This window comes from Siniperca chuatsi, linkage group LG7 (assembly GCF_020085105.1).
Source record: "Siniperca chuatsi isolate FFG_IHB_CAS linkage group LG7, ASM2008510v1, whole genome shotgun sequence".
In the NCBI taxonomy this organism is placed as follows: domain Eukaryota; kingdom Metazoa; phylum Chordata; class Actinopteri; order Centrarchiformes; family Sinipercidae; genus Siniperca; species Siniperca chuatsi.
The window spans coordinates 28,851,906-28,865,725 of NC_058048.1; the positions used below are offsets into that span (position 1 = coordinate 28,851,906).

General features: G+C 41.3%; 1 protein-coding gene across 7 annotated transcripts in view; it reads left to right on the forward strand.

Moving 5' to 3' along the window:
* Positions 1–359: 359 nt before the first annotated feature.
* Positions 360–13,820, forward strand: part of slc8a2b (solute carrier family 8 member 2b) — a 165,196-nt gene continuing 151,735 nt past the window's right edge. For all 7 annotated transcript variants that reach the window (XM_044202644.1, XM_044202643.1, XM_044202646.1 and 4 more), the window contains exon 1: positions 360–842. The gene's annotated coding sequence lies outside the window, so the exon portion shown is untranslated. The remainder of the gene's footprint in view (positions 843–13,820) is intronic.

Here is a 13,820-nt window from a genome sequence, read left to right on the forward strand (position 1 = left end):
ATTGTCGAGAAAGGGAGTGGAGCTGGCTGCAGAGCATCCTGCTACAGTCTGGTTAATACATTTTCAATTTGCTCTTTGTCTTTTCCCCTCTCCTCTCCTTTGCTTTATATTTTTCTTCTTTCCCTTCAATTTCTCTTTTTGACTCCCCCCCTTTGTCTCTCCTTAATTTCAGCCCTCCTGTCCCTCATTTCTATCCTTTCCCTCATCTTCCCTCTTTTTTCTCTCCTTTTTGACTCCTCTTCTTCATCTCTCCTTGAATTTCTTCTCCCCTATCTCTCCTCTCTCCTTTCCTCTCCTCTGCTGTCCCCTGTCCTTTCCTTCTTTTCCGTCCCTCTCCTTTCCCCCTTTTTGTCGCTTTTAATCTCATCCCTCCTTTCTTCTCCCTCATCACTTTCATTTCGTTCCTTTCCTCTCCTCCTTTTCCCTTTTCTTTTCCATTTCTATTTTCTTGTCTACTTGACTTATGTCCTTCACCTCTCCATTAATCCTCCTCTCCTCTCCTCTTGTTTTTTCCTCTCCTTTCCCAGGCTCATATCTCCATCCATCCGCGCCCCCGAGGACAAACCGCGCTCCTCTGCACCCCGCCCGGCAGCGCGCTGTGTATATGTGTGTGTGTGTGTGTGTGTGTGTGTGTTGCGGGACCACGGGGAGGGGGGGGCGCGAGTGTGTGTTTATGTGTGCAGTTTGTTGAGTGTGTCGGGGCGAGAGAGAGAGACAGAGAGTCGAGCAGCGGGGACGGAGCGGCAGAGCGCAGCACCGAGGACGGTTTTCTCTCCGGTCTTCATACTAACATCAGATACTATGCTTATTGCTTCGAGTGCGGGCTGGCACTAGAACACAAGGTAAGAGGCATTTCCTTTACAGTTGTGCTCTGTTTGTGTAAAGCGCGTTTTGTGCCTGATATTTGCGCGCACTTGCTCATGTGCGCTTGCACAGCCCCATGTGGGCACCAGGCTGCTGATTCTGGCCGTGTACGGCCATGTGGAGCTGCCTTGTGGTGCCAAAAACTAGACTATTGACAGAGTATGTCTCCCTGAAAGTGCTGTTGGTGCTTTAAAGCCCGTGAATAGGTTAATTATATGTCATAAGCGATGTATATATGTCTTTCTATAGAGACGTGCCAAAAGAATATCTGCTTTGACAGGCAATATCCATAATCTTTAGAATGATTTTGATGAAGGCTACAGCATTTACAAGCCACGCTCGACAGAATCAGGATCATGTTTCCTCGTCCAGCCCTGAAGCCTCTCCGTGTCCTGTAGTCTGTTCGCCTGAAGTTTAGGAGCGTGAGTGAAATGCTAAGGATGATGCGGGGATTTTGTGAGATGCGCCGACTACATTAAGCCTCCTGCCCGACGCGTCCATCCAAAGTACCTCCCAGTTTAATGAGCGCTGCTGCCCTGCGTGGCCCCGGAGGGAGTCCGTGCAGAACCAGGAGCGCTAGGAGGTGCTGTGTTAAAGCGCAAGGACCATCAACGCCAACTCTTGACATTTGTGCTGCAATTGCCTTTATTATTTTATTATTATTGCAGAGAAAAAGTTCATCACATATATCGGCAATTTTCTGATTCTGGTTTTAATAAAAAAATAAATTTCAGACGTGACATAAACTGCTGAGAATATCACACGTCTCCCAGATGAATTGTTTTTTGGATCTGTTGTAGTGATTCTCAGTGGTCAGTGATCAGTGTCAAGGCAGCAGCAAGGAACAGTTCTGGGTGAACTTTCAAAATAAAGCCATGGTGCTGAACAGATTTTGGGAGTTAACTGAAGATGCACAGCTGTGTGAGCTTTCACAGACTGGCTTTGGTCTAAGTCGGCAGAGATGTTTCTAACGTTTGTAGCCTACTTGTATTTTATTTTAGAAAATGGTTGCACGTCATTCATCGTCATCCCTGTCAAAAAGCAAAACACTTAAATTGGTGTAGCTTATGTTTGGCAGTCATAAAACACAGTGTAAGGTTAGAAATCTAAATATTTAGTTTTTTTTACATTATTCAAAATTCTTCAAAAATCTACACCCTTAAAGCTTTTATCTTGAAAACCATTTCGCTCATTTTCCGGTTTCCTCCTGTCTTTTTCTGTTGACGCAGCAGAGCGAGCTGCCCGGGAAGGGTTTCTGCTCAGGTTGGATGGCTGATGTTTCTCCACCTAAGCCCCTCCATTACCCAGCAGGCAATGCGATATTTCAGAGGTTTAACTGACAGAGCGACCTCTGCTTTAAAAGGACTTACTTACCTTAAAAGGGTAACTGTGCGCCCCAACAGTGTTATTGATACAAACAAATATTGTATTTTTGGGAATTGTTGTGCACAACATATGAAGGAAATAAAAAATATTACACAAAAATGTCACTTTCATGTGTTTACATGCACTTGCATGCATGCATGCAATATACTGCATCTTATTATTACCTAGGAGTGATTTCTGAAATGATAGGTCAGTATAGTAATATAGACATATAGTGGTTTAAGTTAGCCTATATCAGATTGTGTGGTGTATATGTCTTCATTATGGCCATTTTTCTTCTTCATGATTTCAGCTCTGTAAGCTTGAGGCAGATCTGCAGGGCACAGAGAAGGATGCACAGCACTTGATTATAAATGTAAAATAGTTTATGCATTCAGTCTGAAGTCTGGCAGTAGTTTTAATGAGGCAGTCGGTGATAACAGCCGGGCTGCAGCATGCAGGCTGCAGAGAAACAAGAGAAGTGGGGATCCTCCTCCGGCGCACAGCGGGGCTTTCCTGGGCTTTTCCTTTCTCTCTGTCTCTGCAGATTTTCTGGGGCTTCCCTTGTTTTCTCCTTCCTCCATCCATCTCTGTCTATGAGGCCACACAACTCTCATCCCTCCATCCGTCTTTGAAGGGAAAAGGCTGTAAGATACAGATGCAGCAGCAGAACAAGAAACAACAGAGATCCTGCATGTTTAGAAAAATGATAGGGATATAATGGGACGTACAGGTCATAAAGAACAATAAGGCTACACCAGACACATAATTTTTTCCCTAAGGGAATGTTTTAGGAATATCTAGAGTCATGTTTAATTATTTTGTCGACCCTAACTTACAGTGTGTTCTTGTATGGCTCCTCGCCGTTGGACAGTATTTTGAACACCGGAATGATGAGAATTTTGCCTTTCTGTCCTTTGATGTTTGATGTTTGCTCATACGGCCCTTTGCACAACTCCACCAACATGTTTAACATCCTCTGAACAATATCCAAGTGCTGCTTTATACCTTTTATATTGGCTGATGGATTATTCATTTACACTCCTCCTTCCTCTTTCTGTCTCCTTCCATCTGCCTCTCCTCTTCCTCTTCCTCTTCCTCTCCTCCATTATCTCCCAGCTCTCTGTCTCTTTCACTCTTGCTTCTTCCCATGTTCTCTTTCTCCTCCCTCCCATCCCCACCTCTCCTCTCCTCCCTTCACTGCTCCCTCAGCATCTCCTCCCGTCCTTTTAGATTTTTCCCTCTCTATGGTGTATTACATTTCACAACATTTAGCACATTCTCTTATCCTGGGCCACTTACTCACAGAGAGACATATGTTCCCCTGTTTTCTGCATCTTTTAACCTTTATTTACCCAGGGGCTGTTATGCTACTCTTTCATCACCACCCCACTTCACACTCGTACATTTACAAATCACACTTGGGAAAAGCTCCCGCACAACCACAGCCCTGTATAGTTGGCTGCTGAGCAGCTCTGATGGAGCAGAGGGTTGTTACATAACAACTTTCCAACTCAGCTGTTAAAGTGATAATCTGCAACACTTTGATAGAATAAAATATTTGCTAATCTACGCTTATGATTTAGCAGAAAGCCACGTCATGAAACCTTTCTGTTGTTCTGAACATCAGATGTGATTAAGTGATGCATTCAGTGTGTTTGGGATAAGCAGAAGGGGGTGTAAAGTTAGCATGAACAGAGATATGGACAGAAAGAGTGACACATATATAAAAAGATAAATGACCACCAACACTGTTTTGACTGACAACTGATTTCTGGGCCAAGAATGTGTCGCACCAGTGTTGTAGTCAAGACCACCTAAACCGAGACCAAGTCAAGACCACAACCAAGGCGGGGCGAGACCGAGTCAAGACCACGACCAAGCAAAAATATAACTTAGGAACAACAGTTTGTCACCACATGCCCTGTCCCCTCAATTTCTCACAAAGTGAACACTGTATTAGCTAGCGTTACATCTCTCAATATATGTTAACCAAATTAGGTGGCAAATAGCTGGCAAGCAACTGAAGCTAGTGCCTTGAAACACACAGTATATACATACCGTAAAACTTAAATTAATAGCCCAGGCTTTTATTTGCTTCAGTCACTGAATTCAACATATGGGACATGCATCTATATGGGATAGGCCTTCCTTTCCACAAAACTCTTGCTCAGAAAAGATGGGAAATACTATCAAATTGTTTATTTAAACCAGTATGAATATTAATTGCATAAAAATTAGCGGGCAACCCAGTGAGCTTTACGAAGTTTTATACATTCAAAGAACTTCTATAAAAACCTGACCCAGCATCTAATTGAGACCTGCATTTATTTGTCAAAGCATGTAGCCACACTTGGCCAGTAAAAGGTATTGGCCTCTAATTGGGGCTCTGCTTTAAATTGAAGTTTTACAGTAGGTAGCTAATATGTACAGCTAATATTCGCTAAATCTCTTTGGGTGAGGGGTGAGGCTTGGAAGAGTTTTGGTGCAGAGGCAGATTGCTAACATTAGCTAGCTAGCTTTGCTAGCTCACGTTTCTTTATGCTTCTTTTCTAAGTGCCGTCTCAGTAAGCGCTGCATTGCAAAATTTACATACGGCTGTGTGTTTTCTTTTGGACGATACTTTGCAGATGAACTCTTTGTGGTTTCAAAGCCAAATTTCACTACAGAAGATTTGGACATCTCCCAGACAGCCACAGCTTTTTCTCCTGTCTCCTGCAGTCACTTTCTTGTAGTGCAGGTGAAGAGGGGTGGGGAGGGGTGACAGCTGTTAACAGTAACAAAAATTTTCAATTAGAAATGAGTCAAGTTACTGGTTGCATTTGCATTTGACATGACAAAATTGTGAAAATGTTTAAGTCAGCCCTATCTTGCAACATTAAGAAATCAGACTGTAATAATGAAGAATACAACAGCATTAGTCATTTGTTCAAATGTCTAAAACAAAGTGTGTTTACGTTAACCTGACAAGGACCAAATGTGGCCGTTTGAGCAATGACTTTTATGTCGGAGAAAGTCAGAAGCGTGATGTTGTTATAGCATTTCAAAACCTCTTATGGACGAGGTCAGGGCGGATGCTTCAGGAAACAAAACATGTGACTTTGACAAGAGAGACCACTGCTCATATAGGGTTTCTTACCGACCGTCAGTGTTTTAGAACTGCAGCAATTTGTCGATTCATCAATTAGTCAATGGACAGAAAATGAATAGGCAATTATTTTAATAGTCAATTTATCATTAAAGCAAATTTTCAAAATTTGGGAGTTCCAGCTTCCCAAATGTGAGAATTTGCTGCATTTCTTGGTCTTACATTACAGCAAATTTTTGTTTTAAATTTCAGTTTTGGGGAAGTCACCTTGGGCTCTAGGATATTGTTATTGTCATTTTCACTGTTTAAATAAGAATTAATTGAGAAAATAATCATTAGCTGCACCCTTACAATGTTTGTTTTGTTTAACCAGGTAGATCTTCTTTTAACCGTGACTACAATAGTTTCCTAACGTTAACCAAGTAGTTTTTGCGTTTATATGCATTTTGGAAGGCACTGAAAAATTACCTTTTTTGTCTTTAGTTTTGAGGACTAAGGACAAATCCTTTTAAAAATAAAACCTGGATCTGTACCAAAAACACTAGTTTTTAAAATATCCTGGTAACTAACAAGCACACAGGATCAAACACACAACCTCCTTGGTGGAGATATAAAGAATTTACATATTTCTTTAAGCAGAACCTTTTTCCAGAGGTATTTGTAATTGTACAGCACACCAAACAACATAAAGAACACACAAAGAATCCAAAGAAGCAAAAAATATTTATCTCCTTTATCAAAGTAACCATCACTCTCTCTTTCTTCTTTTGTCTCACCTCATCTTCCTGTCTCTTAACTCCTCCTTCCCTCCTCCGTCTTGCTCTCTTGGGATATGTTCAGAGCTGTTTCCGTACCTCCAGCCTCTCATCCACAGCCTATTTTCACAGTTTTTAATTACACAAAAGCTCTGGCTGATTGGAGCAGGGTAAAATTGCATGTCTCTGAGTGGAGGGTGGTACACAGACTCATAAATGGAGACCGGGGGTCCAGTTTTTTGGCAGGACAGGCAGACTGACAGACAGTTAACATTTGGAGAGAAGTCTTAAGCTCTGTCACTTTGGAGATTCAACTCTAAATGTGAAAACGTGGCAGTGCAGTGATGAGATTCATCACTCCCTCAAGTTTGGCTGAAATTGGATCAGTGCGATGTGAGATACTGGCGCGCAAACAAGAAAACAAATAAATGAGCAAACAGGCTGATCCCTACACCTCCAGTTTCATCATGCAGGATAAAAAACAGGGAGATTAACTTTAGGAGAGACAGGTAAACAGACAGGCAGAGCCTCTGGAGCAATGATGTCCGATAAGTTCCAGGGGATGGACTTTGAGACAGGAAGACAGGCAGAAAACAAAGGCTAGAGATCAGATAAACAGAGCCTTTGAGAGAGGAGCTATATGAAGGATCACAAGAACAATAAGACATGTCAAACAAGACAGAAAGACAAACAGACAGAATATCTGGTGTCATGTAGGGAGCATAACAAAATCAAGCACCTCATATTCAGCTTCTTTATGTGTTGACACTGGTCTCAAGTGTACTCTCAAGCCCTTGAGAACTAGTACACATCTAGTCACTAGTCTTTATAAGCAAACTGAAATTAAGTTGCTTAACTCTTGTAAGTCCTTTCAATGCAGAGGCCTGATAATTAAATATTTAAACGATAAGTATGTGGCCTGCCTGTCAGTGTCTTATACCTCTTTTTATTGTTCTGGGATTTTACCTGGTCAAAACATGAGACTTGAATGTAGTTCAAAGTTAGTAGTTCGAAGTAAGCCAAGTCTCACAGAAGTCCAGTTCAAGGCATGTCTCAAATTATGTATCATACACATATGATATATACACATACAGTGGTGTGAAAAAGTGTTTGCCTTCCTGATTTCTTATTTTTTTGCATGTTTGTCACACTTAAATGTTTCAGATCATCAAACAAATTTAAATATTAGTCAAAGATAACACAAGTAAACACAAAATTCAGATTTTAAATGAAGGTTGTTATTTTTAAGAGAAAACAAAATCCAAACCTACATGGCCCTGTGTGAAATAGTGATTGCCCCCTAAACCTAATAACTGGTTGGGCCACCCTTAGCAGCAACAACTGCAATCAAGCGTTTGCGATAACTTGCAGTGAGTCTTTTACAGCGCTGTGGAGGAATTTTGGCCCACTCATCTTTGCAGAATTGTTATAATTCAGCCACATTGGAGGGTTTTCGAGCATGAACTGCCTTTTTAAGGTCATGCCACAGCATCTCAAGTCCTCAGGTCAGGACTTTGACTAGGCCACTCCAAAGTGTTCATTTTGTTCTTCTTCAGACCCCACAACAACATCCAAAGAACTGCATGCCTCACTTGCCTCAGTTCAGGTCAGTGATCAGTGATCAGTGATCAGGTCAGTCATAGAAACAACTACAACTGCAGCCATAGCCCTAGCAATAACTATATTCATAAACACAGTCACAGCTTCAACCATAGCAGAGCCAGCTGTGGTTTGTATACTGTTGAAGCTCGCCTGTTCGAAAGGTGTAATGAGCAGAAAATGCGTAATGTAAAGTGTCACGTTATCTCTCCGTTCTGTATTATCTGCAAAGCGTTACCCTAAACTGGCAGTGCATTATAAAACTCACTCAAGGGCTGGCCCAACACACTAACTATTGGATTATGGATTAGGTGGAGTGCAAAACGTATTGCTAAGTAACACAAAAGTAGCTCGGAATCTAAAAAAAAATCTAACTTCTCATCTGACAAAAAACACAGAAAAAGAGTGCTGTCTTGTTTTGTAGATGCATTTTCAGTGATCAGTGGCAGTCAGTGCTAACCTCTTGAGGTATACACTGCATTTCCTGTGGCAATTTCAAAATAAAAGCCTGATACGACTATAGGGAGTGATCAGCAAACAGGGAAAATAAATAGCATCAAAAATGGGGTTTGAAATAATGAAAATTTTAAAACTCAAGTCTACAGCTCTGCCCCCGCACCATCAACACCTCTAATCTGACAGGATGACATGTTACTAAAACTCATGAGCTACTTGTGACATCATGTGACTTGTTTTCATGCTGATTCACCTGAAATTGGGCAGTTTTGACATAAAGAGACAAATGAAATCACAAAGACACAGGCAATTAAACAGAGTGATTGCGCAAACATTTCATGAACTATAGCAGCACAGTGCGATACGTTCTTAAAACAGACAGGCGAGGACAGAGGGCTGGGTGCTGCATCTGTGTATCATTGATAAACTGACTAGAGACAGTGTGTTTGTACGTGTGTTTGTATCAAACAGTGTGTGTGCGTGTTGGGAGGAGAATAACTGCAGCAGTGGCCACCTGCTGAGAGGCAGCTCCTCAGTTCTGCTACGAAATTACGCTCTCTTAATATCAGATGTGTTTGAAACTGTGGATTATAGAGGCAGTGAAACACACACACACAAACACACAGTGTCAAACTGATGGAACCTGTATCTCTGGACAGAATAAAACAAGCATGTGGCAATATAATCCTCATTCATATTGATGAGATGGCAGAGAGCGAGACAGAGAGGGTGCAGAGAAGTGAGGTTACATATATAAATGATAAAGTGGAGGACAGGGTAAGCAAGAGGGTAACATTAATTCAATGAAACACAGAGGGACATCCAGAAGGAGAGAGGGCGGCCGAGGTGTAAAGATGAGAAAAGGAAAAGAGAAGTTTTAAAGAGGTGGAGAGACATTGGTTCATTGCCAGGAGTGAGAAGAAGCTAATATCAATGGAAACGTGCCACAGTTATTCTGGTGGTTATGTAACTTCGTAGCACCGAAAGTGAAATTCACTGTGACATTCAACACACAGGCTCACAGTGCAGCTCAGTTCAACCCATGATGCATTACTGGTGTAAAAGTAAGAATATAACACATGAAATCCATTTCTCCCTGGCGTGTGTGTGAGTGTGTGTGTGTGTGTGTGTGTGTGTGTCAATGTGATTTTAAAAGTTTCTTTTTCTGTGGGCGTCCTGGTAGTTGAGTGGTTTGGATGCATACCATGTAGCTTACACGTTCCCGGTTTAATTTCCCCATCACCTTAATCATCACCACCTTTACTACAAAATAAAGGCAACATTTCCATGGTCACATCAGAAGGTGGCAGAGTGTACTTCCTTTACATGTCAAAGTGATATACTGTGGATGTATTAAGAGAGCTGGATACAGTGCAGTGAATCAGCTTTGCTGCCAGTTTGTCCCAGTGGCCACACACGGTACTGCAACAAAATGATCCCCTGTCGCCCAAAAAGCAGCATTTTCCCCATAGACCTCCATTATAAGAGATGTCTGTAAAACTGTTGACATGACAAACAAAGTCAATCATTACTCTTTGTATTATGAATTTAATATTTGAACCTAAAAAGCTATTCTTATATGTGTAATGTATAAAGTCCTCATCTAGACGTCTAGTTAAAACCGGCTAAATCAGGTTTAAAAATTCAAGGTTTGTAGGATAACTTGCTTCAACAGCAATCAAATTACTATATTTCAGTTTGAAGCAGGTCCAAACTACATTTGTGGCGAATCCACTGATTGTAGCAATTCTATTCAAATGAACTGAATTTGATGCGAAAAAATGACATCACAAATGTCCTACTGTGACTTTCACTGTATACTTCCTCTGCCCTCGCCTGAGGGAGTGAGACAGCTGGAGGAGAGTTTATAGTGAACACATTTTACGACCGCTCCCTCCATCTCTTCTCTTCTATCAACCTTCCATCCTTACAGCCTGTTTTTTTATTCATCCACCTATCTCAGCCTCTCATCTCAGTCTTTCCTGTTTGTGTCCGTCCTCCCAATTCATGTTTTCTCTTTTTCCTGACTTTCCTCATTCCCCCCAAAGCAATATTTTCCTCATTCATCATCTAATCTTTTCTTCCTTCTCCTCCTTTTCTCTTTCTATTGCCTATTGTTCCTCTCTCATCCTCACACTTCTGGTCCATCCACCAAATTACTTTCTCTTCCTTCTCTTTTAACAACTCATTTGTCATCCTGTTCTCTCTTCTTTCTTCAATCCATCCTCTCTTGCTTCTTCATTTTTATCCTTCCTCGCTTCTTCCATCTTGTCCCCTTATCTGATTTTCTCCTCTTTCATCTCCTCCTTCTGTTCCACTCCTTATATCCTTCACCCTCTCACTCTCACCCATTCATCTTTTCCATTCATTTACCTTTCTTTCATTTTCAGTGGTATCATCCCCAATTCTTCCATCTTCCTCCTATCCTGATCATTTTATTTCATTCTTGCATGTTTGTAAGCTAATTTCACCTCTTTTTTCTCATTTTCCTCCCTTTCTTCTTCTATACCTTCTTTTTGCATCCTCCAACATACTTCATTCTGTCATTTTTCTTACTAATCTCTCTCCTCTCATCCTCTCCCCTCTTTGCTTTACCCTCCTCCTCTGTTCTTCAGTTGCTTACCTTTCTTCCTTTATCTCTCGTTCCTCTAACTGCTCATTTATATTCTTTCTTTCCCATCATGTCATCTCCTTTCCCCTCAAACTCTGTTTACACACTCGACTCCTCCGCTTGTCAGTGCTTTCTGTTGTCATCAGAGGATGCAATTAGAAGTGTTGGTGCAGTGTTGAGGACACTGTAGTGCTCTTGTGTAGGCAGGTGTAGGTTGGATCAGCTCTGAGTGGACTGCAGGTTTGAAGAGCAGTGGTTTTGGAACTTGTGCCTCTCGTTGGTGTTCATTTAGACACACCAGAAATGAAAATTGCCCACTCAATGACCCTGTTCTTTATAACTCCTCGTGCTCTTCTTTATCTGAAAAAGAAGTTTAAGAAACTTCCTGAGTCTAAAATCCTATCCCAACTGTTTAATGACCACAGATATCTGCTTTAATGCCTGATTGAAAAAAATCTGAAATTTGAAACGATTAAGAATATAACAAGAGAGAGTCTACAGCAAGCTATCAGCACTGTTAAGACTCTACGTAGGCACACCCGTGCTTTGAGCTAAATGCTAATATAGTAACAACCACAATGCTAACATGCTGATGCTAAGTAGGTATAATGTTCAGGCTCTATGGGTAAGGTCAGGTGACCAAAGACAGTAGGATTCATTGTCTGGGAACCGCAAATGTCTGTGCAAAATGCCATGGAAACCCATGTGATAGTTGTTGAGATATTTGGGTCTGGACCAAAGCAGTGGACCGACCGACCGACCGTGAGACCGAGATTGCGGTGCCTAAAAAATTAAAAACATTTTGTTTTGGATAAATTACATTTTTATATCACATTCTTGCATGACAACTATTTTGTCACAGTTAAATTGGCAGAGAGACACTGTATGTTGCATCAAACTAAGTGCTCCTAATTTCTTCGTAAGATTCATCAACAAATAACACTGCACTACAACATGAGAGGAACTAGCAGCAGATGAACAAATGAAAACAAGTTTAATGTGTGTGAGAGACACAGAAGAGTAACATAGTGAGAAAAAGGGAGAACAAAAATGAAAAGAAAGAAAGAAAATCCTGTTGGTAATGGTGAGGAATAAAATGTATTTAACCCCAGTCCTGACAACACCGCTGTACTTGTCGCAAAAATAGGCCATTTGCTGTTGAGTGGAAACTTCTTGGATTCAGAGACGATGGTGAATGTAAGAAGCACACAGCTACTTTACAAGAAATGTCCTTCCATAGTTGCAGCATGTATACAACTACCTGAAAAATCAACACAAAATACAAAACGATGAAGCTATCAAGGCCATGAAAGCTACAAGAGAGTCCCTTCCACCTGACCACACAAATATCCATCACAGGAATATATTACAGTGCAGCAGCATAGCAGATAAGCTCTCGTACGCACAGTGGCATTACAGAGGCTTTTTTCTTTTAAATTAAAAGAATATTTCCTTAAAAATCATAAAAGAAAACGGTTGATTCTGAGTAAAAAAAGGCCAAAATTTAAATAACATTTTGAGATAAAACCATTACTAAATATCCTCTGTGATCCAATATCCTCCCACTCATCTTCCTCACTGTCTTACTGACAGATTCAACATCTGCCTAGTTATCCTTTACTCCTCCTCCTCTGTCCTTCAGTCTTTCCCTCTCTCCCTTCACACATCATCCACCCTCAAGCCGCCCCACCTCTGCTTTACCTCTGCGTGTGATTGACAGGCAGTAAATGTGTCCTCTCATGCATTTCCTGTCCCTCCTCAGGGGTCACGAGAAGACATTGAGTCACATTGAGTGATTTGAGAAGTTTCTATAGATGTTTTGATACATTCTGAGATGTATCCGAACTACAAACTGTTCAGAAGCAACTCTCAAGCCTACAGGTGGTGACAATCCTTCTGTGGCGTGTTTCGGGCAATGTTTTGATTAGTGGTCCCTGTACCTGGGACTGAATGTTGGCATTGGGCGTAATTTTGTGAGTTGTGGAATCATCTAATATGGACACAATTCCTAGGAATACAAAGCTAGGATGCACATGCATGCCATGAGAACAATGGAGGTGTAATACGAAGCCTAATGCAAAGCTCCATACCTGTCAGATTTTACATTTTACCCGTGAGACATTTCTATCTTTTGTGGCACTCAGAACCAAGAACTTGCAGGGATTGTCACACTGTGATACTGCTTCAGGTCAACAATATCAGTGCCTGGCTTCTGTTGGCAGTGGAGGAAATGAAATATTTTCCATTGGAGCTGCACGGGAGCCAAGGGCAAAAGCTAATAATAAAGTTTGAAAATGTGTAAATATTGGTGATGTTCTTTGTTTATCAAACTTCTTCTCAGCCATGCTCCATTTTTATTATAGAAAGCGCAGCATCAGGCCAGCCAACGAGTAAGCAATGGACGAGCTTGACAGGCTCATGTGAGGTTTGAGACAGAAGCTGTGGAAGTGTTCGGGACATGCAGACAGAGTAGTGGATTGTGCTGTAGGAGCTGTTTGAGACATTTCTGTGGACTTTTTGATGAGATTTTATCTTCTGTGAAATGTTGACACTATTGGAATTCCTCATAACTGCCTGAATTCAAGCTAACCACAGCCTCTGTTCTGAGAGGGAGCAAACTGTTAGCTTTTTAAAGCCACTTTTGAGTCTTTGATAGTTTAAAGACAGATTTTCGAAACAGATTTTTTCTCAGAATGTCTTGAATTGTATAAAAATATGAATGTATTTTTGACTATCTGACACATTTTCTTGCTTATTGCTGTGAATGATGCTCACCTGTATTGTTTCATTTGATCGTCTGTCATCCTTTTCTTTTACAGATATACACAGTACATACATTTGTAAACACACACTCTGACGTCGTTCAACAGATTGCTGTACTCAGTCTTTACACATTGGAGACACGTCACCTGCTGAGACGGCCGCCATACGCCCAGACAACACACACACGAACACACACATGCACAAATAGGCATGATACACCCAATACACCCCACCAGTCCACCCACATACAGTCATTGGTCTGAGTCCAGGAACTGTGCCACCAGCTGTCCCCCTATTGGCTGTTGTCCGGATGTAGGAG